The following is a 23,887-nucleotide window of genomic DNA, read 5'->3' as shown; positions in this document are numbered from 1 at the left end:
AAATGTAGCACCAATTATTGCAAAAATAAAAAAAAAGCTTGGATGCATAGTATTCACAAGCATATTTTTAGAGTTTGGAGGCTCGTTACTGTAATTTGTTTAGGATAATCATAAGTTTAAAAATATGCTTTTGCAAAGATCAATATTATAGTAACATAAAATTTATTAATTATATTATAGATGCCAGATTATTTTTAGATTCACGTTGAATATTTGAAAAACAGTCCGCAGTGTTAAAATACATATCTGCACCAAAGCAATGACGTTCTTGGTAAAATGCGTTTAGTAAGATAACACACAGAGAAGAAGAAATGGGGAGAAAATTACGGAAAAAAACTGCTTGAAATAGATTTTTAGCTGGAGTCCAAAAGAGAAGTCATTTAATTGTAATGCATGACATTATTAGCATCTATGAACTTATATCGACAAAAAATCATAAGGCAAGTAAATACACATTTAGTAGATAACAAAAATTGTAGTGAATCACTTTGCACCCGGATATAATACAAACACATACACACACACACACTTTACATATAAACCAGCACAGACGCTTTGTGCAGTTAATGTAGGAGACATTTTAGGCGCAGCACCAAAGCAGGACTCAAGACTGGTAACCACAGTCAAGAAGTGAAAAAAAAAAAACCACCAACACAGAAATGATACAGTGTCTAATCAATTTCATACGACTCTCAAAGAATTAGTTTTAAAAAAATTAGGAAGGAAGCAGAGGCTGGTCACAGAGCAGTGGACCAGCGGTTGAAATGTGCGCCGTCGAGCTCTCACTTCCTGTGGCGGTACACGGGCGTTCAGGGCTGGTGGACCAGAACCAACTGAGGTTTTCTACTTGCTCGTTCACCGCGAACACAACCGGTTTCCGTGCGGCGGGGGCGGGCTGCGCCCCCAAAGGCAACAGACGAGGGAGATGAACTCTCTATGGACATATGGCTCATTAAGGCCAGGTGCAGATTGTGACGTAGGCGATGACTGTGAACAACATAAACGTTCGCAGGCTTACGTGGCCGTTGACTGAATTGTTTTTTTTTTGTTGCGTCTATGCAGGCGTCATATTCAGAATCGAAGTTGCTTAACAAACCTTAGTGGACTGTACCGCTAGGCAACTACTGTCCTGAAGATGGCAATTGCGATGTCAACCGAAACGTCGGCGATTATTTCTTCAACTTTCACGCAGCTTAGGTTTAAAAATACAAGCTCTATCCTGCGCAACTACGGAGTGAAACACTAGTAGTAACTTATTGAAGCAGTGCGTCCGAGGGAAAAAAAAAAAAATTCTACGCGACATTAATCAATGAAATTATACGAAGAGCGAAGTGAAGTTAGGCGTGGGATGACGTCGCCAAAGAAATCGAACTGAAATTATACAGTACCAGTTCTGGAGCGTGGGCAAATTATCCATCAGAATCTATTACTCCCGCAAATAAAAGGAAATAGCTCGGAAGCCAGCAGTGGGCAAAGTGGTTCCATCTCCCTCCCCCTCCGACAGTGAGATTCTGCGTAGGCTACCCTGAACGCTACTTCAGGAGGTAGTGACGAACGCGCAGAGATACAAGCATACAAGCTAATCCGGGCTACCAATGTGCACCCTCCAGCCCTCAATTATCTAGACGCATTTTTTTAAAAATAAGCTGAAAAATAAAATGTAAACTGGTGTGTTTTAATTGTTTACTTGGATCTCTGTCTCGTTATTAATAGGGACCGGGAAAATTCGCGGGTTCAATGACCTGCAGGATGAACTGCGTGTTCCACGTACACTCGGTCAAATGTCACCCACTCATTGGCTGCTGTCTTGTGAGACGTCCCAACGTAGCAGCCTGCGATTCGATAAAGCTTTGGTTGGGCATTTCTCATTGGCCCAGAGTCATCCAGGTGAGTTGTGAGCCAATGGCAGAGGCAGCACTGAGGTATAACTATTTGTATTTTAGCCTATCGCGAAATGAATTCGCGAATTTTTCCGGTCTCTAGTTATTAAACTATTGTTGGTACAACAAATAACGGCAATGGTCGCACGACTTGAGGTAGAAGGGAAGTAATCAAAGAAAGCAGTCGCGGGGCTGGGCGGGAAAGCGGAAGTGCGGACCGGAGTGAAAGCGTTATTTTCGACAATCCCGCGGGTCGCGGCGGCTGTTTCGACGAGCGAGCGAGGGGTTGGATGATGGAGGGATGGTTTGGTGGGGGGAGGGGGGGGGTGGCGGAGGGGGGAGAGCACGGACACAGTTCTGAGGCGCTATTATTTCCGCTCGGTCGTGCATGCACGGCGCAAGTGCCTGGAAGCCCGAGAGACAAAACAATGAGAGGCGGTCTGGCCGGCGAGCAGCGGAGGACAATGGGTCTGCCCCTCCCCCCCCCCCCTTTACTTTTACAAGATCGAGTTTGATGGTTGGAGGGGGGTGGGCACTCTCACTCTCGCCGCTGTCGGCTGCTAGTGGGGGAGAAAGGTACAATGATTTTTTTTTTTTTTTTACGCTGCACGGCTATGGAAAGGCTAAACATTCGAACATTCAATAATGACGTCGTGAACATGTCGCACAAGAAACAATCTCAGCGGTCGCGTTCAGGCTTGAAATCAACTAATTCCCACTTCGGTACGGGGGCCCATGCATAGAGACCTGCTAAATTCGCGGGTTCAATGACCTCCAGGATAGACTCTACTACACTCTACACACTTGGGCAAATGCCATCTGTTCATTGGCTGATGACTTGTGAGTCGTCTCGACTGTCTGTGATTCGACACTTCTTTGAGCCAGGGTCTCTCATTGGCCCTCATTAATCCAGATTAATAGTGAACCAGTGGTAGAAGCAGCGCTAAGATATAATTGTTTGAATTGTAGCATATCACGAAATGAATCAGCAAATTTTGCAGGTCTCTACGCCATGCATTTTTTTCGCGGAAATACAGTTTATTCCTTGTCTGCAAGTAACGAACGCCATTGCTATTTTTTGGTCGGGTCATTCAGTTCTTCCGCAGTATACGCATGGTCCCGAGAGAAAGTCTCTCGAGATCTTACCGCTCTTCCACATCGGGCATGGTCGTGCTTGGAACCAACTACTAGCCAGCCCCAGCTGTTTCACGAGTGTGCCTCGTCAGCAGGACCTTGGACCCCGTCGCGCGGCTAATTCCACAGCAGCACACGTTCGCCGACACCGCCTGCTTGCTGGCGCAGTGTTGGCTGCGACTCGGCACGTCTAGGCTTTACGGTCGCAGATGGGCGTATCGAAACAAAACTGCGGTCCAATCGTGAACACAGTGCGAGGGCATGGAAGTTTGCATTCCAACGTGTGATCAACCGGATCAACGAAGTTTCCGTACCTATAGTCATGGGTAGGGACCTGCAAAATTCGCGGATTCATTTCGTGATATGCTACAATTCAAATAATTATACCTTAGTGCTGCTTCTGCCATTGGTTCACTGTTAATCTGGAGGACTGAGGGCCAAATAGAGACCCATCACCCAAGGAAGTTTCGAATCACAGGCCCACACAATCGAGACGACTCACAAGCCAGCAGCCAATGTACAGGTGGCATTTGCCCGAGTGTGTAGAGGATATTAAGAGTCTATTCTGGAGGTCATTGAATCCGCGAATTTTGCACGTCTCTAGTCATGGGCGTAGATACCTCGGGGGGAGTGCAGAGGGCCCCGCTCGAGTTTGCAAAATTGAGAATGTGGAACGGGGTTGATACACGTAAACGTCAAAACTATGGACATATTTCCGTGCTGTCTGCTCGTGGCGTGCAAGCAGGCCGGCATATGGGCAGTGTAAAGCAGAATTCCAGATGTGCGCCTCTGCCTCTAGTCGCGAGAGCGGTAACCAGGGATGGTTGCAGCCGGGAGGAGCAGCGAGTGGGCGGGCGCCGCACCGCCATGTGGGTCAGCGGGACCGCTGCCTGTCGCAACACCCGGAGGCCGCGGCGGGGAGAAAGCGCGCCTTCCCGCCGTCCGTCCCGGCAGCTGGGGATAAACACGTCCACGAGGCGTCCTCCCATCAGCCCGGTGCAGTTGCCGCGGCGGCATTCCTTCAGCGACGTACACAACGCCATTGGCTGGTCACGCGGCGAGTCCCGGACGAACCCTCGACGAGGGACATGGGTGCTTGTCTGCTCTACACTGCCCATATGCCGGCCTGTGTGCATGCAATGAGCAGACAGCACGGAAATATGTCCATAGTTTTAACGTTTACGTGTATCAACCCCGTTCCACATTCTCAATTTTGCAAACTTCGAGCGGGGCCCTCTGCACCATCCCTGCATGGGTGCTTGTCTGCTGTACACTGCCCATATGCCGGCCTGTGTGCATGCAATGAGCAGACAGCACGGAAAGTTTCCCATAAAACATAGTTTTGACGTTTACGTGTGTTAACCCCGTTCCACATTCTCAATTTTGCAAACTTCGAGCGGGGCCCTCTGCACCATCCCTGCATGGGTGCTTGTCTGCTGTACACTGCCCATATGTCGGCCTGTGTGCATGCAATGAGCAGACAGCACGGAAATATGTCCATAGTTTTAACGTTTACGTGTATCAACCCCGTTCCACATTCTCAATTTTGCAAACTTCGAGCGGGGCCCTCTGCACCATCCCTGCATGGGTGCTTGTCTCTTGTACACTGCCCATATGTCGGCCTGTGTGCATGCAATGAGCAGACAGCACGGAAATATGTCCATAGTTTTGACGTTTACGTGTATCAACCCCGTTCCACATTCTCAATTTTGCAAACTTCGAGCGGGGCCCTCTGCACCATCCCTGCATGGGTGCTTGTCTCTTGTACACTGCCCATATGTCGGCCTGTGTGCATGCAATGAGCAGACAGCACGGAAATATGTCCATAGTTTTGACGTTTACGTGTATCAACCCCGTTCCACATTCTCAATTTTGCAAACTTCGAGCGGGGCCCTCTGCACCATCCCTGCATGGGTGCTTGTCTCTTGTACACTGCCCATATGTCGGCCTGTGTGCATGCAATGAGCAGACAGCACGGAAATATGTCCATAGTTTTGACGTTTACGTGTATCAACCCCGTTCCACATTCTCAATTTTGCAAACTTCGAGCGGGGCCCTCTGCACCATCCCTGCATGGGTGCTTGTCTCTTGTACACTGCCCATATGTCGGCCTGTGTGCATGCAATGAGCAGACAGCACGGAAATATGTCCATAGTTTTGACGTTTACGTGTATCAACCCCGTTCCACATTCTCAATTTTGCAAACTTCGAGCGGGGCCCTCTGCACCATCCCTGCATGGGTGCTTGTCTGCTGTACACTGCCCATATGCCGGCCTGTGTGCATGCAATGAGCAGACAGCACGGAAAGTTTCCCATAAAACATAGTTTTGACGTTTACGTGTGTTAACCCCGTTCCACATTCTCAATTTTGCAAACTTCGAGCGGGGCCCTCTGCACCATCCCTGCATGGGTGCTTGTCTGCTGTACACTGCCCATATGTCGGCCTGTGTGCATGCAATGAGCAGACAGCACGGAAATATGTCCATAGTTTTAACGTTTACGTGTATCAACCCCGTTCCACATTCTCAATTTTGCAAACTTCGAGCGGGGCCCTCTGCACCATCCCTGCATGGGTGCTTGTCTCTTGTACACTGCCCATATGTCGGCCTGTGTGCATGCAATGAGCAGACAGCACGGAAATATGTCCATAGTTTTGACGTTTACGTGTATCAACCCCGTTCCACATTCTCAATTTTGCAAACTTCGAGCGGGGCCCTCTGCACCATCCCTGCATGGGTGCTTGTCTCTTGTACACTGCCCATATGTCGGCCTGTGTGCATGCAATGAGCAGACAGCACGGAAATATGTCCATAGTTTTGACGTTTACGTGTATCAACCCCGTTCCACATTCTCAATTTTGCAAACTTCGAGGGGGGCCCTCTGCACCATCCCTGCATGGGTGCTTGTCTCTTGTACACTGCCCATATGTCGGCCTGTGTGCATGCAATGAGCAGACAGCACGGAAATATGTCCATAGTTTTGACGTTTACGTGTATCAACCCCGTTCCACATTCTCAATTTTGCAAACTTCGAGCGGGGCCCTCTGCACCATCCCTGCATGGGTGCTTGTCTCTTGTACACTGCCCATATGTCGGCCTGTGTGCATGCAATGAGCAGACAGCACGGAAATATGTCCATAGTTTTGACGTTTACGTGTATCAACCCCGTTCCACATTCTCAATTTTGCAAACTTCGAGCGGGGCCCTCTGCACCATCCCTGCATGGGTGCTTGTCTGCTGTACACTGCCCATATGCCGGCCTGTGTGCATGCAATGAGCAGACAGCACGGAAATATGTCCATAGTTTTAACGTTTACGTGTATCAACCCCGTTCCACATTCTCAATTTTGCAAACTTCGAGCGGGGCCCTCTGCACCATCCCTGCATGGGTGCTTGTCTGCTGTACACTGCCCATATGCCGGCCTGTGTGCATGCAATGAGCAGACAGCACGGAAAGTTTCCCATAAAACATAGTTTTGACGTTTACGTGTGTTAACCCCGTTCCACATTCTCAATTTTGCAAACTTCGAGCGGGGCCCTCTGCACCATCCCTGCATGGGTGCTTGTCTCTTGTACACTGCCCATATGTCGGCCTGTGTGCATGCAATGAGCAGACAGCACGGAAATATGTCCATAGTTTTGACGTTTACGTGTATCAACCCCGTTCCACATTCTCAATTTTGCAAACTTCGAGCGGGGCCCTCTGCACCATCCCTGCATGGGTGCTTGTCTCTTGTACACTGCCCATATGTCGGCCTGTGTGCATGCAATGAGCAGACAGCACGGAAATATGTCCATAGTTTTAACGTTTACGTGTATCAACCCCGTTCCACATTCTCAATTTTGCAAACTTCGAGCGGGGCCCTCTGCACCATCCCTGCATGGGTGCTTGTCTGCTGTACACTGCCCATATGTCGGCCTGTGTGCATGCAATGAGCAGACAGCACGGAAAGTTTCCCATAAAACATAGTTTTGACGTTTACGTGTGTTAACCCCGTTCCACATTCTCAATTTTGCAAACTTCGAGCGGGGCCCTCTGCACCATCCCTGCATGGGTGCTTGTCTCTTGTACACTGCCCATATGTCGGCCTGTGTGCATGCAATGAGCAGACAGCACGGAAATATGTCCATAGTTTTAACGTTTACGTGTATCAACCCCGTTCCACATTCTCAATTTTGCAAACTTCGAGCGGGGCCCTCTGCACCATCCCTGCATGGGTGCTTGTCTCTTGTACACTGCCCATATGTCGGCCTGTGTGCATGCAATGAGCAGACAGCACGGATAGTTTCCCATAAAACATAGTTTTGACGTTTACGTGAATCAAACCCATTTCACATTCTCAATTTTGCAAACACACCGAAAACGAAGCCAAAGTCCGCCGATGCAAACAATTGAACGTATAAAGTAGCTTGGCTTCTGGGTTGTAGCCGTGTCCTTGGCAAATAATTCACCAACATATCGGTCGACATTGCAGTCGCCATCATCAGGGAGCATTTAACTGCAATGTCGACCGAAACGTCGGTGAATTATTCGCCAAGGACACGGCTACAACCCAGAAGCCAAGCTACTTCAGACAATGGCCGAGAAGCCTGCGAACATTATTAATTGAACGTATAGACAGCACGAACGAAAAAAAAAATATAGGCCTATTTATCACAGCACAAAAGAACACAGCGGACTGACAACCGTTAGAGTTTACTGTCTTCATTTTGCTGTTTTTGGAACATCTGTTTCGTCGTTGTCTGCCCACTGCTCATCTGTGCTGTGATACCTAATTTTCAGACTAACACACACATACACGTGTATATTCTATGTTGGGGCCACTTAACCAGCAAATATCATGGACAATGAAAATGAGAGGGTAAAGCGATCAGTGAAGCTTGCGAAAATGGCGTTTTTAACCTAGAATGCGATCCCGTATATAATTTGCGTGATCTTTACCAAATTGGTCAAAGGGGTCCACCCGGAAAAAAAAAACTAGATGCCAGTGACCGACATACATGCAGGGACGGTTGTCAACACGTGACAGCAACCGCGATGTACAAATGACACGAGATCGATTCTCCTTAAAAACTCGAGGAGTCTATCGTGATGTCAGAAACCAAAAAATCTCGCGAGTTTTCCAGGGCCCCAATCGATCAGTTTGCTAAGTCTGTCGCACCTCGCAGCCATCTTGCGCTGGGATTGGCTCCTCGCCTATTTGGCTCCCGCCTTCGAACTTCCTGGGTGCAACGTTCCGCGACGTATTATTATTATTACTATTTTCCCTCCCTGACCCGGTTAGGCGCCGAGACGCGATTTACGAGCCCATCTGTTAGCAGGCAGGGGCAGAGCTTCTGGTCTACACTGTACTGCGCCGTCGCACAAGGGCTCATTGTTGCAATCGCGAGCTCCACCACAAAGCAGATGCGCTCGCACGTTCGCAAAAAAAAAAAAAAAAAAAAAAAAAAAAAAAAAAAAACTTTGATCACACAAGGGAAAAAAAAACCGACCGCATTTGGCACTGACATCAGTGAACTAGAAGCTCTTCGGTGACAGTAATAACTCCGGGCCCGGGATAAAAAAAAAATTCGCGGATTAATTTCCAAGATAAGTTAAAATTAAATTTATTTTTATCTTTCGCTGCATCTGCGTTCTCATCAGTCAAAGAAGTAACTGATCCACGGAAATGTAGTTAAGAAACTTCAAGAGTCGGGGACCAGTTATCAAGTGACGTTAGCCTTAGAGTAAAAAAGATTTTACAATTAATCCTGGCGGTCACTGAACCTGAAAACACTCACAGTTCTGAGCAACTGGGGCCACTAATATTACGCGAATTCCTTTAACTCCAGGCCAGAAATCAACTTGCCTATTAATCAAACCTTTTTAGAACGCAAATTGGTCATTATTAACTGACAGGTTTACTTGATTGGGTAAAAGCTTCTCACAGAAGCAGGAAAAAGATCCACGAGTTTGGCTTATAGCCCATCGCGAATTGATTCCGCGAATTTTTCCGTTCTCTACTGACATTATAAACTCGTTATACAACTTGTAAGATTTAACGTTACCATTATATTATTACAGTATAGGTCAAAAAAAATTAAATTTAAAAAAGTAGGTATAGAACTGTGGAGTATGTCCATTTGTACAGTACATTGTGTATTTATTTTCCACCCAATGGCTCACTTCTGTTGTTATTTGGTTAGGTTTGTATAAAAGTGTCATTAAATTGTGTATTTTTGAAAAAAAAAAAATAGCCCATTTTAACATTGGTGTTTTTGTTGTTCCGCAATGCAAAACAGATAATCTTAAACAAGTATCCTGAATATTCCCAGCAACGAACGAAAAAAAAAAAATCAATGTTGCCAACATTAACTTTCGAAAAATGTTACGTCTTTTAGGTTGTTAGTTTTGATTATAAATACCGCACAGTTCGCTGATTTCCAAAGAAAACAAAGAGCGTTAGTTTATAGATAGGGACCGAAAAATTCGCGGATTCAATGACCTGTAGGATGGACTCCATAGTTCTACGTACCCTCGGGTAAATGTCACCCACTCATTGGCTGCTGTCTTGTGAGACGTCCCTACGTAGCAGCCTGTGATTCGATAAAGCTTTGGTCGGGCGTGTTTCTCATTGGCCCAGCGTCATCCAGGTGAGTTGTGAGCCAGTAGCAGAGGCAGCACTGAGGTATAACTATTAGTATATTAGCCTATCGCGAAATGAATTCGGGAAATTTTTCCGGTCTCTATTTATAGAATATAGTTGCGACTATTTTCTTCCTTGTTTTTGTGACCTCCACGAGAACCCGTTTATTCGCAAGAGAGCGCTGGGCAAAGAAACACACTGAAATTTCGCGCAAGGCGACGCGACAACGCGGCGCAGACGCGCGGAAGCCGCCGGGAAGCATTAACGCCCAGCGCCGTTAACGAACGCTAATCGCCCGCCGCCCCTGCGCGCACGTGTTTCCTCCCGCGCTAATGCGTGCGGCGGGTGACGTCACCGCGACCTCGGCCCGACGTGCCCCCCCCCCCCCCTTCTTTCCATTCCCCCCCTCCGTCAAACATACACCCACCTACCGCTCCCCCCTCCCTCCCTTCTTGTTTCCACCATTCTGAACAACCCGCCAGGTGACGTCATCGCCGCTCTCGCCAGAGTCCTCATTAGTCATTACGGCACAGGACACCAGAGTAATGGTCCCTTGTCACGAAAAAATGGTACCTTCAGGGACCCGGGGAAAACAATCTTGCCTATTATTTAATGTACTCAGTTAAAAAAAAAAAAAAAAAAAAAAAAAAGTCTGTAAAGTCGGTTTACGGACGATAGTTTAACTTGACAACGTCATAACAAAACATTGATGAAATGATTGCATACTTTTATGAATAAAATTGAATCATTATTATTGAATTATCACTATTTTGTATGGATACAAAGAACGAGTGAAATGAAATCTACAATTTAATTGATAAATTTACTTTTATTTGCTCTCATTATTTCATATATGTTTATTACTTTAACGAACAGATTATTTCAACTATAACTTTTATTCATGTTTGCTATTTAACTTCTTCCAATCTGTGTTATTATGTTAAGGATAGGACGATGATAGGAAAAGTAGGAAACGAATGGGAGTATTTCAAGTTTAATGTGCCTCGAAAAAGTCAAATCGATGGTTGTTTCAATCGAGTGGAAGAGAGATAGATGCGGCGCAAGCGTACAATGAGCGTAACGGGACACAGCGTAACGGGACTGTGTGCGTAACGGGACTGTGTGCGTAACGGGACACAGCGCAACGGGACAATGTGCGTAACGGGACACTTTTTCGTGCGTGCAGCCGGCGTTCATCGATTTATTAGACGTTGTTACGTCAAAAACTGTTAACCGTTACTACAGAGAAAAAGTCTTCTGTACGTTTACAAAAGATTTCCTTTGAAATCCAGTTGTCAAGAACTAGTTTTTAATACTATAAGAAAGATATCGTAACGTTGTAAAAACTCATGGCCATGGTTATTTTATTTTTTGGCATATGTGAAAAAAAAAAATTTCGAGTTAATACTGAGTAATTCTTACGACGATCGTCACATTTTCCATACATTTTTTATTCGTTGTTGAAGGTTTTTAATTGGCCCAAAGTCCTTCAGATAAACTGTGGCCTAATCACTGAACCAGCAAAAAGGCAATCTACTTTCTCGAAATGAATCCGCGACGTTTCCTGATCTCTACTTACGTTACATCACAAGATAAAATGGAGAAGTATATGTTGTCGCCGACGCGCTATGGTTGGCCATTACCAGATGCGCACGTCTGTAGTGTTCGCAAGGGGGTGGGGAGGGGGAGGGGGAGGCGCGGACCGAGAGTTATGCACGCGGGGTTCTACGACAGAAGTCATTCATATCTCGATGCGGTGCTTGTATGTTACATGCTGCCCATATTTTGGCCTACATGCATGTAATAAGCAGAAATTTAATTATCTTTGACAGATTTGTGCAATGAGAGTGCATAACTTAATGTAAGCTTTTGGACATACGCCATTGCTAAGCACATGTATGTCTGTAGAAGAAAACTACAAAAAACACAAATTAAGCAAAAAATTGCTGTTGTCAATGGGATTTAAACACCACATAATATTCCATGACAGGAATATGGCCAACAAACAAATTTAATTAATTAATATTAATTAATTTGTGTTTCGTCTTTTTTTTGTAGTTTTCTTCTGCAGTCATACATGTGCTTAGCAATGGCGTATGTCCAAAAGCTTACATCAAGTCAAGAAATAAAAAAAAAAAAAATAAACAGAACGTATTCCGTAAGACATTGTTTCGACATCAAACCAGTTTTACAGTCACGCTTTTGCAAGTTTAGGCCCCCGTCAGAGAGAGGATCCTTAATTCCAGAAGGAGTGGGCCAGGCCTCCCCGTTTTCCTCCCTCCCCCCACAACCTGTTTTTCAATTCCCCCCCCCCCCCCCCCCGCAACATGGATCTACGCCCGTGGTCATTACTATTCAAACGTTGGCCACCCTGGCTCGGAGAGTGATTTTCTACCCTTCCCCTTTGTAGCCGACAAGTCTCGGTACATTAGGTCCCTGCTGCGCCGGTTCGCTTCTGTAAACACCGCTCCTCTGCGGCCCCTGCGCTGACGTCGGGCCATAACACGTCCTGACGTGCAGGCGTGTGGGGAATGCCGAAACCTTATACCCACGACGCACGGGCGTGAATCCGAGGGGGGGGGGGACAGGGGGATCCCGTACCCCCTTGGAACTAAGAAGCTCTTCACTGAGGGGGCCGCGCTTGCGCTTGCAAAAGCGTGACTGTGGAACGGGTTAGATGTCAAAACTATGTCTTGTGGAAAACCTTCTGTATATTTTAAAAACATTTTTTGACGTGACAATGTCTAATAAATCGATGAACGCCGGCTGCACACACGAAAGAGTGTCCCGTTACGCACATTGTTCCGTTACGCTGTGTCCCGTTACACTCATTGTACGCTTGCGCCGCATCTATCTCTCTTCCACTCGATTGGAACAACCATCGATTTGACTTTTTCGAGGCACATTAAACTTGAAACACTCCCATTCGTTTCCTACTTTTCCTATCATCGTCCTATCTTTAACGGAATAACACAGATTGGAAGAAGTTAAATAGCAAACATGTATAAAAGTTATAGTTAAAACAATAATCACTTCGTTAAAGTAATAAACATATTTGAATTAATGAGTGCAAATAAAAGTCAATTTATCAATTAAATTATTGATTTCATTTCACTCCTTCTTTGTATCCATACAAAATAGCGATAATTCAATAAAAATGATTCAATTTTATTCATTAAAGTATGCAATCATATCATCAATGTTTTGTTATGACATTGTCACGTTAAACTATTGTCCGTAAACCGACTTTACAGACAACCAATTTTTCTTCTTATTATTATTGCATGCATGTAGGTAAAAGTATGGGCAGCATACAACATAGAAGCACCGCATTCAGAGATGACTTGTCAGCTAACCGCACTGCACAAAAATATGCCCCCCCCCCCTTCAGATTTGCGCCCCTGCCTAGACGTGTTAACAGATCTGTCAGTCAGTGCGGAGATAAGGGCCCGCCAAGACATTGCTTCTAGTGCGGTGTCGCCTTTAAGCGCGTAATGTTCTCGTCGTGCATAGGGCAACTATGATATTTGAGTTGTAACTATTAACATTAAAATGCGGATAAATGAAGAGAGAGGAGTAATAAAGTCCCTTGAGTGCTCTCAAAATCAACACCGTAAGTTGTACACCTAAAAAAAAAAATATTTTAAAAACACGCGTCTTGATCATTTTCGCTCTTCTAAATGCTTTCCGTGAACAGACACTCGGATATCTTGAGCAGTTTTCAAATCGTGTCGTGTTTTTCTGAGGCTCAACACATCGTATATGAATTTGAAGCAATTCAGTTTTATTTTTCACGATGTTTTTCAAACGAAAAACCCCACCATGCATTGCAAATGAAAAAAAAAGTATGTATACGTAAATTTAGGTTAAACATATGAACAATGTAAAACTTGAAAAAAAAAGTTGATGAATAAAAAAATAAATAAAAAGCGCGTATCCTGGAATGCCATTTGTAAACAAACAAACACGCGTGTGACAGGTTGACAGTTGGACGAGAAACGGCCCGCCTCGCTAGTCATTAGTCCCGAGGGACTAACCTTCAAGTCTCCGGCGCTGCGCCGCGCCGCCCATTACCGCAGTCTGGCGGCCGGTGACGCAACTTGCCCGCCGCGGTGACTCATCGCATTCTCACGGCAGGGCCGCCAACCGCCGCGCCACCAACTACCCTCCTTCTGGTGAGCCCGACCACACGAAAAACTTTCCCAAGGAAAAAAATAAAAGAGGGATAAAAAATTATAACACGTATTGTAATATTTCAAGTAAGTGTAAATTAATGTTTCCGAAATAACACGCAAGGTCCTTATATTTTCTTGTCCTTTACAGTTAACACAAAAGAAAGAAAGCTTGTATCTCAGTACACGTGGTAGAAGTGAAACTTCTTTGGCAATTCAAACCTCGACTCGTAGGTGTTCTTTTTATATCTCTTTGGCGACAGAAACGTTTTAAAACCATGTTCCTCCTCTAACCCGGACATAAATTAACTTAGGCTAGGAAAAAACATGTTTCTCAACAATGTATCAAGAAAACGTTGCACTATATATAATTCGGCCTTGGAGTTTGACTCCCATCGCGCCCGATGAAGATTCACTTTATATATATATATATATATATATATATATATATATATATATATATATATATATCTTTGGAGCCAGCAAAAGAAATATACGACTAACAACATACGCGTGTTAGATGTGAAAATTCACATTTCATTAATAACCTCGAACGATCAAACAAAATATTTAAAAAGAATATTCGAACGATAACACCAAATATATATACACACACACACACACACACTGGCGGTTCACAGCGTAAAGTTCACAATTGTGACAAAAATTGAGATGGAAAACCCATGCAAAGAGACTTACAGTTTTCTTTCCATTTTATTCGTTATTACGAAACCAAACGCAAACACAACGACACTCTTGAACGTTGCCCACATTTCGTTACTCTCCTGCCGGTTTCACCTCGAAAATTTGTTTTTAGTTATTTTAAATAACACTCGACGGCTAGTGTCGTAACTATATATAATAGATATTCGTCAAGCTTATGTAAGAGAGCTTGCAGACCCACGCGGACACAAGGGAACAAAGTCTGGCAGTGTTGCGCGCCCCCGCGTCTAAGGTCGTGCCAGACCCATTATGGCTGGCGCTGCAGAGTCGAAGCAGTGGCGTGTGGAAGAGACATCTGGGTTGTTTACGGATACAGTGGGGCAGGGGGACAGAAAATGTACTCAGAAATTATTTTTAACGTGACATCTAATAAATCGATGAACGCCGGCTGCACGCACGAAAAAGTGTCTCGTTACGCACATTGTCCCGTTACGCGGTGTCCCGTTACGCTCATTGTACGCTTGCGCCCAATCTATGTCTCTTACACTCGATTGGCCTATGCGTCCGAGGAGAAGAAAGACAGCGGCAGCACACAACTGACATCTATCTACACGTGAACTGTTTCGTCGACTGGTTATAAAGTGAAGTGAAAAGTTAATGTGGTTTTCATTGCTTATTACAACAACAATTTCGGTAATAAAGGTTAATTTTCTAGCATTTTAATAAATCTGATTACTTGTATAATTTCAAGTATTTATTCTTTTATTATTAAAATAAAAATGATTCAATTTTATTCATAAAGTAATCAAATTATCTTTAAAAGATTTGTGCAATGGGAGTGCATGACTTGATGTAAGTTTTTGGACATACGCCATTGCTAAGAACTTTTTCTGTTGAAGAAAAACTAATAAATAAAATAAATAAATAAAAATACTCAAAAAAAGACAAAAAACACACAAAACTAAGCAAACAATTGCTGTTGTCAACAAGGATATGAACACCACAAAATATTCCGAAACAGGAATATGGTCAGCAAACAAAGAAAAACAAAGAAAAATGTACTAAGAGAACGAAAAAATCCCCACAAATGATGACAACACAAAAATATTGAAACCCAAAATAATTCAGCACAACAGTTGAAGCGAGACAAAAAACATGACAAAACGAAAAGACAAACAAATACAATAGTTTTACCTAACCCTGTTTTAAACCTGTTTTACCTGTTTAGGTAAAATTATTGTATTTGTTTGTCTTTTCGTTTTGTCATGTTTTTTGTCTCGCTTCAACTGTTGTGCTGAATTATTTTGGGTTTCAATATTTTTGTGTTGTCATCATTTGTGGGGATTTTTTCGTTCTCTTAGTACATTTTTCTTTGTTTTTCTTTGTTTGCTGACCATATTCCTGTTTCGGAATATTTTGTGGTGTTCATATCCTTGTTGACAACAGCAATTGTTTGCTTAGTTTTGTGTGTTTTTTGTCTTTTTTTGAGTATTTTTATTTATTTATTTTATTTATTAGTTTTTCTTCAACAGAAAAAGTTCTTAGCAATGGCGTATGTCCAAAAACTTACATCAAGTCAAGTAATCAATTGTTTCATCAATGTTTTTTTATGACGTCACTTTAAACTATCGTCCGTAAAACGACTTTACAGACAAACCAATTTTTTATATGATTCCAAACATATATTGCCAATAAACCAATCTTACATAATTATATTTTCGTAGTAAAATAAGATTTCGCAATGTCCAAAATTTAAATGATTTTGTAATAATTTGGAAACAAAAAAAATTAGGTGTGATCTAAATTGACGAAACGTGTATTTTTCCGTTGGATAAATGTATGAAGTTATATTTAGTTCGCTAGCAATGCACGGACAGTTAACACACACTCCTAGACCCAGCTGAGAGAGTTATAGCAATACCCTGCACTTATGTTCTTCGCGACAACACCGACGGACCCTACCGTCACCTAAACGCAACTTTCGGGGAAAAAAATTAAAATGTTTTCCAGTCAGTGGCAATAAAAGAAGGAACTATGTAAATACGGATATGGAAAATGTAAGGTTCCAAATAGTAAACTAAATAAGAGTAAAATGATTGTAAAAAAGATACAAATAGGTGCGCTGAAGACATACCACGAGAAGACCCACCAACTAGCTTAATAATAAAAAATAATAGGCTGAATTAATGAAAATCTGGAGCCTGCAGGCGCTCTACATCTGGATACACGCCACCCGGACAGCAGTCCAGATCATTGGAGGCCTACCTGCAGGCGCTCTACATCTGGATACACGCCACCCGGACAGCAGTCCAGATCATTGGAGGCCTACCTGCAGGCGCTCTACGTCTGGATACACGCCACCCGGACAGCAGTCCAGATCATTGGAAGCCTACCTGCAGGCACTCTACGTCTGGATACACGCCACCCGGACAGCAGTCCAGATCATTGGAGGCCTACCTGCAGGCGCTCTACGTCTGGATACACGCCACCCGGACAGCAGTCGAGATCATTGGAAGCCTACCTGCAGGCGCTCTACATCTGGATACACGCCACCCGGACAGCAGTCCAGATCATTGGAGGCCTACCTGCAGGCGCTCTACATCTGGATATACGCCACCCGGACAGCAGTCCAGATCATTGGAGGCCTACCTGCAGGCGCTCTACGTCTGGATACACGCCACCCGGACAGCAGTCGAGATCATTGGAAGCCTACCTGCAGGCACTCTACGTCTGGATACACGCCACCCGGACAGCAGTCCAGATCATTGGAAGCCTACCTGCAGGCACTCTACGTCTGGATACACGCCACCCGGACAGCAGTCCAGATCACTGGTGGCCTACATACACTTCCCTGCACCAACTGGTACATATTATTAGTTTATGCTATACTGTGTTTATGTTGTATTGTTGTTGATGTTATACTGCATAGTTTATGTGATACTGTATTGTTTATGTTTATACTTAAGCTGTGTTAATAAGTGTAGTGTTTATGTGTGTATTTACTGTATTATTTGTGAAGTGCCCACCTCTTAAAGGCTTTGACTGTTGGCAGACCCACAAATTGTATATTTAAATATATATTGTAATTATTGCCAAGCAAATAACAGGCTGTCTCTTGTACATATCGGTTTATAATTATGGTAGCCTATCAAACATTGGCCAGTCCGAAAACATATCTATAATTTTATACTAACGCACGGAATATAATCAGAGTATTTTTTGGGTCCCTTGACTTGATAGTTTCCAATGTCCGGACCCTAAAGCACGGTCTACTGATGAATACAAAGTCAGGAACGTAAAAAAAAAAAAAAAAAGATTTCGGAGTTAAACTGAGTATTTAAAAATACCCCGCAATAATTTATGTAAGCTTACTTACTAACCGTTGTGACTCTTTATTTATTTATTTATTTATGCATTAAAATTTTCAAAGTACCAAAAATCACTGGGGGAAAAAAATCAGTGATTCACAACATTATTTAACCAGCAAAGATTTGTGTGACGACTGTATCATTTGGTTCATTCTAGTACAAAGATCATTATGATTCGTTTATCAATACAAAAGAAACAGTATATTCACCGTAAAAATATGAAACTAACACCTGACGCAAACAATGGAATTTCATTGCAAACTGTTATAACCGCTCCGAACTGATTCAAAATAGATGATTAAAACGGTTTGAGCTTTTATTTTTGGGCGTGTTTTTTTTTTTTTTGCCTCCGTGATAAATAGTTTCTGGAAAGCTCGAGAACGCCCAGCTGTTTGACGGTCTGATGGGGGGAGAGGGGAATGCGAGCGAGACGGGCGAAGGTGTTGATGTTCCAGCTATCGTGCGCACGCGGGCGGCGCGCCTGTATAAATAAGTGTGCGGCGCGAGCCAACACTGTATCTCGCGAGGTGCAGGGAGGGGGTAGGGGGGCGGATAAATGGCGCGGCTAATTCTGGGCGGACGCTTGGCCGGCCTGGAACCGTCAGCGGCGGCGCTGCAACCCGACACCCGCCGCCGCCGCCGCCGCCCGCCGCCGCCCGCCGCCTCTTACCACACAACAGCACGGCAGCACGCTTCAGTCATCGGTTTTTAAAATCTATTCACTGGAGACAAGTCATTTAAAACTTTTATAATCCGAGAACTATTTTCGACGTGACAACGTCTGATAAATCGATGAACGCCGGCTGCACGTACGAAAATGGATGACTCATTGTCCCGTTACGCTCATTGTACGCTTGCGCCGCATCTATCTCTCTTCCACTCGATTGGAACAACCATCGATTTGACTTTTTCGAGGCGCATTAAACTTGAAACACTCCCATTCGTTTCCTACTTTTCCTATCATCGTCCTATCCTTAACAGAATAACACAGATTGGAAGAAGTTAAATAGCAAACATGTGTGAAAGTTATAGTTAAAATAATCTCTTCGTTAAAGTAATAAACATATTTGAATTTATGAGTGCAAAAAAAAAAGTAAATTTATCAATTAAATTGTAGATTTCATTTCACTCCTTCTTTGCATCCATACGAAATAGTGATAATTCAATAAAAATGATTCAATTTTATTCATAAAAGTATGCAATCATTTCACCAATGTTTTGTTATGACGTTGTCACTTTAAACTATCGTCCGTAAACCGACTTTACAGACAACCAATTTTTTTTAAATAGATTGTTTCCGTAACCAGCTGGAGATACGAGGTTGCGCGCAGGTAGAAATACACAGAGAAGAAGAAGAGTTCAAGAAACAGACAGTACGACTTGAATGAATTGTATTAGGAGCTGGAGAAACGACGGAATGCATTTCTCGACCAAAACCACCGACGGAACGCGAGTGATCCAACACTTGCTGACCTTTACAGTGTTGCAGGCGCCAGAAGTGTTGGCGCTCCTCCAATGAGATGTCGGAGCGGCCGTAACTCGAGCGTCCAAGGACACAGGTGAGAGAACGATTTTAGAAAGGGCACTGATGAAGATTTCCGCTCTCTGGAATATATATATATATAGATATGTATATATATATATATATATATATATATATCAATCAGGGGTGCCCACAAGGGGGGGGGGGGGGGTAAACGACGCAGACTGCGTCATTAAAATTTCAGGTGGGGGTGGGTTGGTTAAAAGACGAGAAAAATGTATATATTATTTACATAATTATAGCTTCTAACGTGAAAATACGTTTCTGGTGCTTTGATAATTGAAAGGGATCTTGTAAATCAAATTGGCAACCCCGCACTTTCCTCAACAAAAGCAGTTTGGCATCTGTCGGTTCAGGATGGAAATATTACCTGATATGACCACAATTATTATTATTAGAAAATCAGTTTTAATTAATGCAAAATGTGATAAAATATAATACTAAAAAGTATAATATTATAAAAAATTGAGTAAATCATTGAGAAAATGGCATAAAAATTTCGAGGGGGGGCATCATTAGGTTGTGAGGGGGGGGTTGAGTCATGGTGTTTGGGGGGGGGGGCACCTCTGTATATATATATATATATATATATATATATATATAAAAATAAAAGGGGGCGGATATCAGTTGGGAACGATTTCCTAGGGTTTGGAAGACTTCGCGGTTTCAATGACCTCTAGGGTAGAATCCACGATCCTCTATGTACTCAGGCAAATTACACTTGCTCATTGGCTCGCGGCACCTGTTAACTGGGATGTTTGAGGGTTTTTTCACTGGCTCAGAGTCCTTCAGGTAAACGGTTGTCCAATCACTGAAGCAGCATGAAGATAAACTAGTTTTGGATTTTTAGCCTATCGTGACATGAATTTACGAATTTGTTCCTGTTTCTACGTACTCCTAACATCGACTTATTCTTCTTTGTCATGAAAGATGGAATCCATTAAAATCTATTCTGAGTCTGTCATTATAAAAATAAATATGCATGACTGAAACCTTGATTTTGTGTCATTGCCTTAAAATACTTCTGAATCCAAGAGATAAGTCCATCCTTAAATTCACTAGTTATGCAAATTAAAAAGTATTTAAACAAAATTCTTAATGGCAACTTAAGGAATATTTTAGGTTTGGTTAGCACACAGCAAATTTCTTAACAACCACTGTGAGTGGTTGATTGTTTTTTTTTTTTCCATTTTTGTGTGACATCAATCACACAGATAGACTATGCTTTACATAAAATAAACATTCATAATAGCAAGCTTGTGTGTAAGTGCGACTAGTCTGACTGATGTTCATCTAGAATATTCTGAACACGTTAACCATTTTATGAAAAGAAATAAAAAAATTACATGAATCACTTAAAGGGTCCGTTCAGTCAGAGGTGTGTCTGTATAAGTGAGGCAGGATGATAAGTGCTACGCTCTCTGGTATTTCTAGCGAAGTGTCGCCTCTAAGCGCAAGGCTGTGGACTGGCGCGCAGTCTTCTCTTCGTCCATAGGACAACTACGAAATTAGAGCGGTGACCGTAACATTATTTGGCGGGGAACTCAAGTTAAAGGTGTAATGCAAGTCCCTTAAGTGCTTTCAAGAATCTTTACCAGTTCTTTTAAGCCTAAAAATTACTCTTAAAACACGCCTTTTAACCATTTTCACTCTTCTAAAAACACAGATCAAAAACTTAATCCAGAAACAAAACTAATCATCGGCCTTCAGAGAATAGTTAAATGGTTTTCGTAAACGGACCCCACTCATATAATCTTGAGTTGTTTTAAAATCGCGTAGTTTTTCCTTAAGCTCTGCAAACCGTGTGTGTGCTCAGGTAGGCGGGGCCCTTATTGCTAGGTGTTTGAAAAAAATGCGAGTCCACACTACGTACATGAATACATAAAGTAAACAAAGGCTGTAGAAGGCGGATAGGTCGCTCTTGCTCTGAACGTCAGTCCCCGCCCCGCCGCGGGAATGCGGGACGTATTTTTAAATTTTTCCAACGAGCCAACTCGCTGATAAGCCCTGACGTTGGTGGATGCGAACGGAACGACAGACGAGGGAGAAAAACGGGAGGGGAGGAGGAGTTGTTATTTTCCCAGGGAGAGCCCGTGTGAGCTATCGGAGACCATGATTCGCCGACAGCTCTCCCTCGCCTGGAATTCCTGACCAATCGCTCGCCGTCATGATGAAACAAGAATTAAATCATGCCCGGAACCCACTGCTCGCCAATTCGCAACCAAACTCAGCGCTGGACACCGACTTCCCAGTTCTTTATTCTGTTGTAATAATGACAAACATGCGCGTGGAAGGGAAAATATGGATTTTTAATGCCAATATATATTTTTTAACTCTTCAAGACTAACACTTAATATGTTACCAGAGTTCTAAGACCCCGTTAGGTACAGATATTTCGGGCAGCAACCCATACACACCGTTAGTATAAATAGGAACAGTTTGACCCCGAAATTAGGAAATAAATTAGCAAAATATCAGTGAAGGCAGTGTGTCATTTTAAATGCCGCAAGGCGAGTTGTTGAAACACCTGCAATTTCAACTGTATGAAAAGCTGCGTCACCTACAGCTGGTCCGGTATGTAGGGACATGCAGATTTCGTGAAAATATTACGAGAATAGCTAAAAGTTTAAACACAGTAGCATCGTCTGTGTTTCATGATTGGACGAGGTTCTTTCATATATATGTCGATTGTTACAACACTAATCACAGTAACTCAGTGAGCAAGTAAACAATTATTTACTCATTGGTTTCCAAATGCTTTCTTGTATCAATAATCAATTAATAAATTAAATTATTTTCCTTTTTGTAAACTTAGAGAATTTGTTTTGGCAAACACAACCTTAGTCCAGAACCAAGAAAGTTTCTCCTGAAAAAAATCCTTTTCAGACTATGTTTGTTTATGCCTAAAGCTCTTCAATTGGACTATACCTGAACGCTCACTAGACTGCAAAAAGTTGTGCCCCAGTGGTTGTGCTAGCTATTGGTGGGCGTCTGCGAGAGAAGCAATCGTCTTATTTTGCCTGTCCATTCAGGACGCGTTTGCTTCCTCAAAAACTTGCAGTGACAGACTATAGACACGTGCATTAAAGGAATTCAACCAGTCAAGAAACACAGAAGATGCCATAGTGTTTCATCACACAACTGGTCTCGAAATCTTTTCAAGAAAAATTCGTGCCCCTAGCTATACCTAGAGACCGGAAAAATTCGCGAATTCTTTTCATGATGCACTGTAATTCACATAATTATACCTTTAAGCTGCTTCTGCTATTAGCTCAGTGTTCGCCTCCGCGGCTCTAGGCCAATGAGAAACCCTCAACCAAAGAAGTAGCGAATCACAGGCAAACCAGTAAAGATGACTCGCAGGTCAGCAGCCAATGAACTGGCGTTATTTTCCTTGGTATATACAGGACTGTATAGTCTATCCTGAAGGTCATCGAAACCGCGAATTTTTCCGGTCCCTAGCTATACCACACGTCCATGGATGGCTGTATTTCGCACGCACAGAGACAGCGAGGATTTCGCGGAGAGACGGACGATTCACTACCGCGCTAATGAAACACAAGAGACCGATGGTACGAACTATACAAATTGCATAAGTTGTTCCTCACCATAGAATGATTACTACAACTGTGGAAAAAAAATTGGTTGTCTGTAAAGTCGATTTACGGACGATAGTTTAACGTGACGTCATAACAAAACATTGATGAAATGACTGCATACTTTTATGAATAAAATTGAATCATTTTTATTGAATTATCACTATTTTGTATTGATACAAAGAAGGAGTGAAATGAAATCTACAATTTAATTGATAAATATACTTTTATTTGCACTCATTAATTCAAATATGTTTATTACTTTAACGAAGAGATTATTTTAACTATAACTTTTATAAATGTTTGCTATTTAACTTCTTCCAATCTGTGTTATTCTGTTAGGCGATAGGACCATGATAGGAAAAGTAGGAAATTGATGTAAGTGTTTCAAATTTAATGTGCCTCGAAAAAGTCAAATCGATGGTTGTTCCAATCGAGTGGAAGAGAGATAGATGCGGCGCAAGCGTACAATGAGCGTAACGGGATACAGCGTAACGGGACAAGGTGCGTATCGGGAAACTATTTCGTGCGTGCAGCCGGCGTTCATCGATTTATTAGACGTTGTCACGTCAAAAAAAAAGAAAAAAAGACACGCACAAATCTGTAGCGGCGAAGCTCGCCGGTGCTTCTAGCGCGGTGTCTCCTCTAAGCGGAAGGCTCTGAATGGCATGTAGCAGACTTTACGTCGCTTCGTTCACATGAGATTTGAGCGGTAACCACAACATAATACGGCGGAGAAATGAAGGTAAAGTTCCTCGAGTGCCTTCAAGGACGTCATGCCTTAAAAAAAAACTATTATGAAAACATGCTCTTCAGCCATTTTTCACTCTCCTAAAAAATACAATTTATGAAATAAGTACGGAAACATAACTACTCATCGCATTCTTAAGTGCTTTTCGTAAACAG

At 43.1% G+C, this 23,887-nt stretch overlaps 1 protein-coding gene across 9 annotated transcripts in view; it reads right to left on the bottom strand.

Moving 5' to 3' along the window:
* Positions 1–23,887, bottom strand: part of LOC134534215 (protein muscleblind) — a 245,119-nt gene that overhangs the window by 113,113 nt on the left and 108,119 nt on the right. The gene's annotated exons all lie outside the window — the stretch shown is intronic.

The sequence above is a fragment of the Bacillus rossius genome, chromosome 7 (assembly GCF_032445375.1).
Source record: "Bacillus rossius redtenbacheri isolate Brsri chromosome 7, Brsri_v3, whole genome shotgun sequence".
NCBI classification, from domain to species: Eukaryota; Metazoa; Arthropoda; class Insecta; order Phasmatodea; family Bacillidae; genus Bacillus; species Bacillus rossius.
Note: the sequence above shows the minus strand (reverse complement) of the source record. Positions and strands in the feature narration are given on the sequence as shown.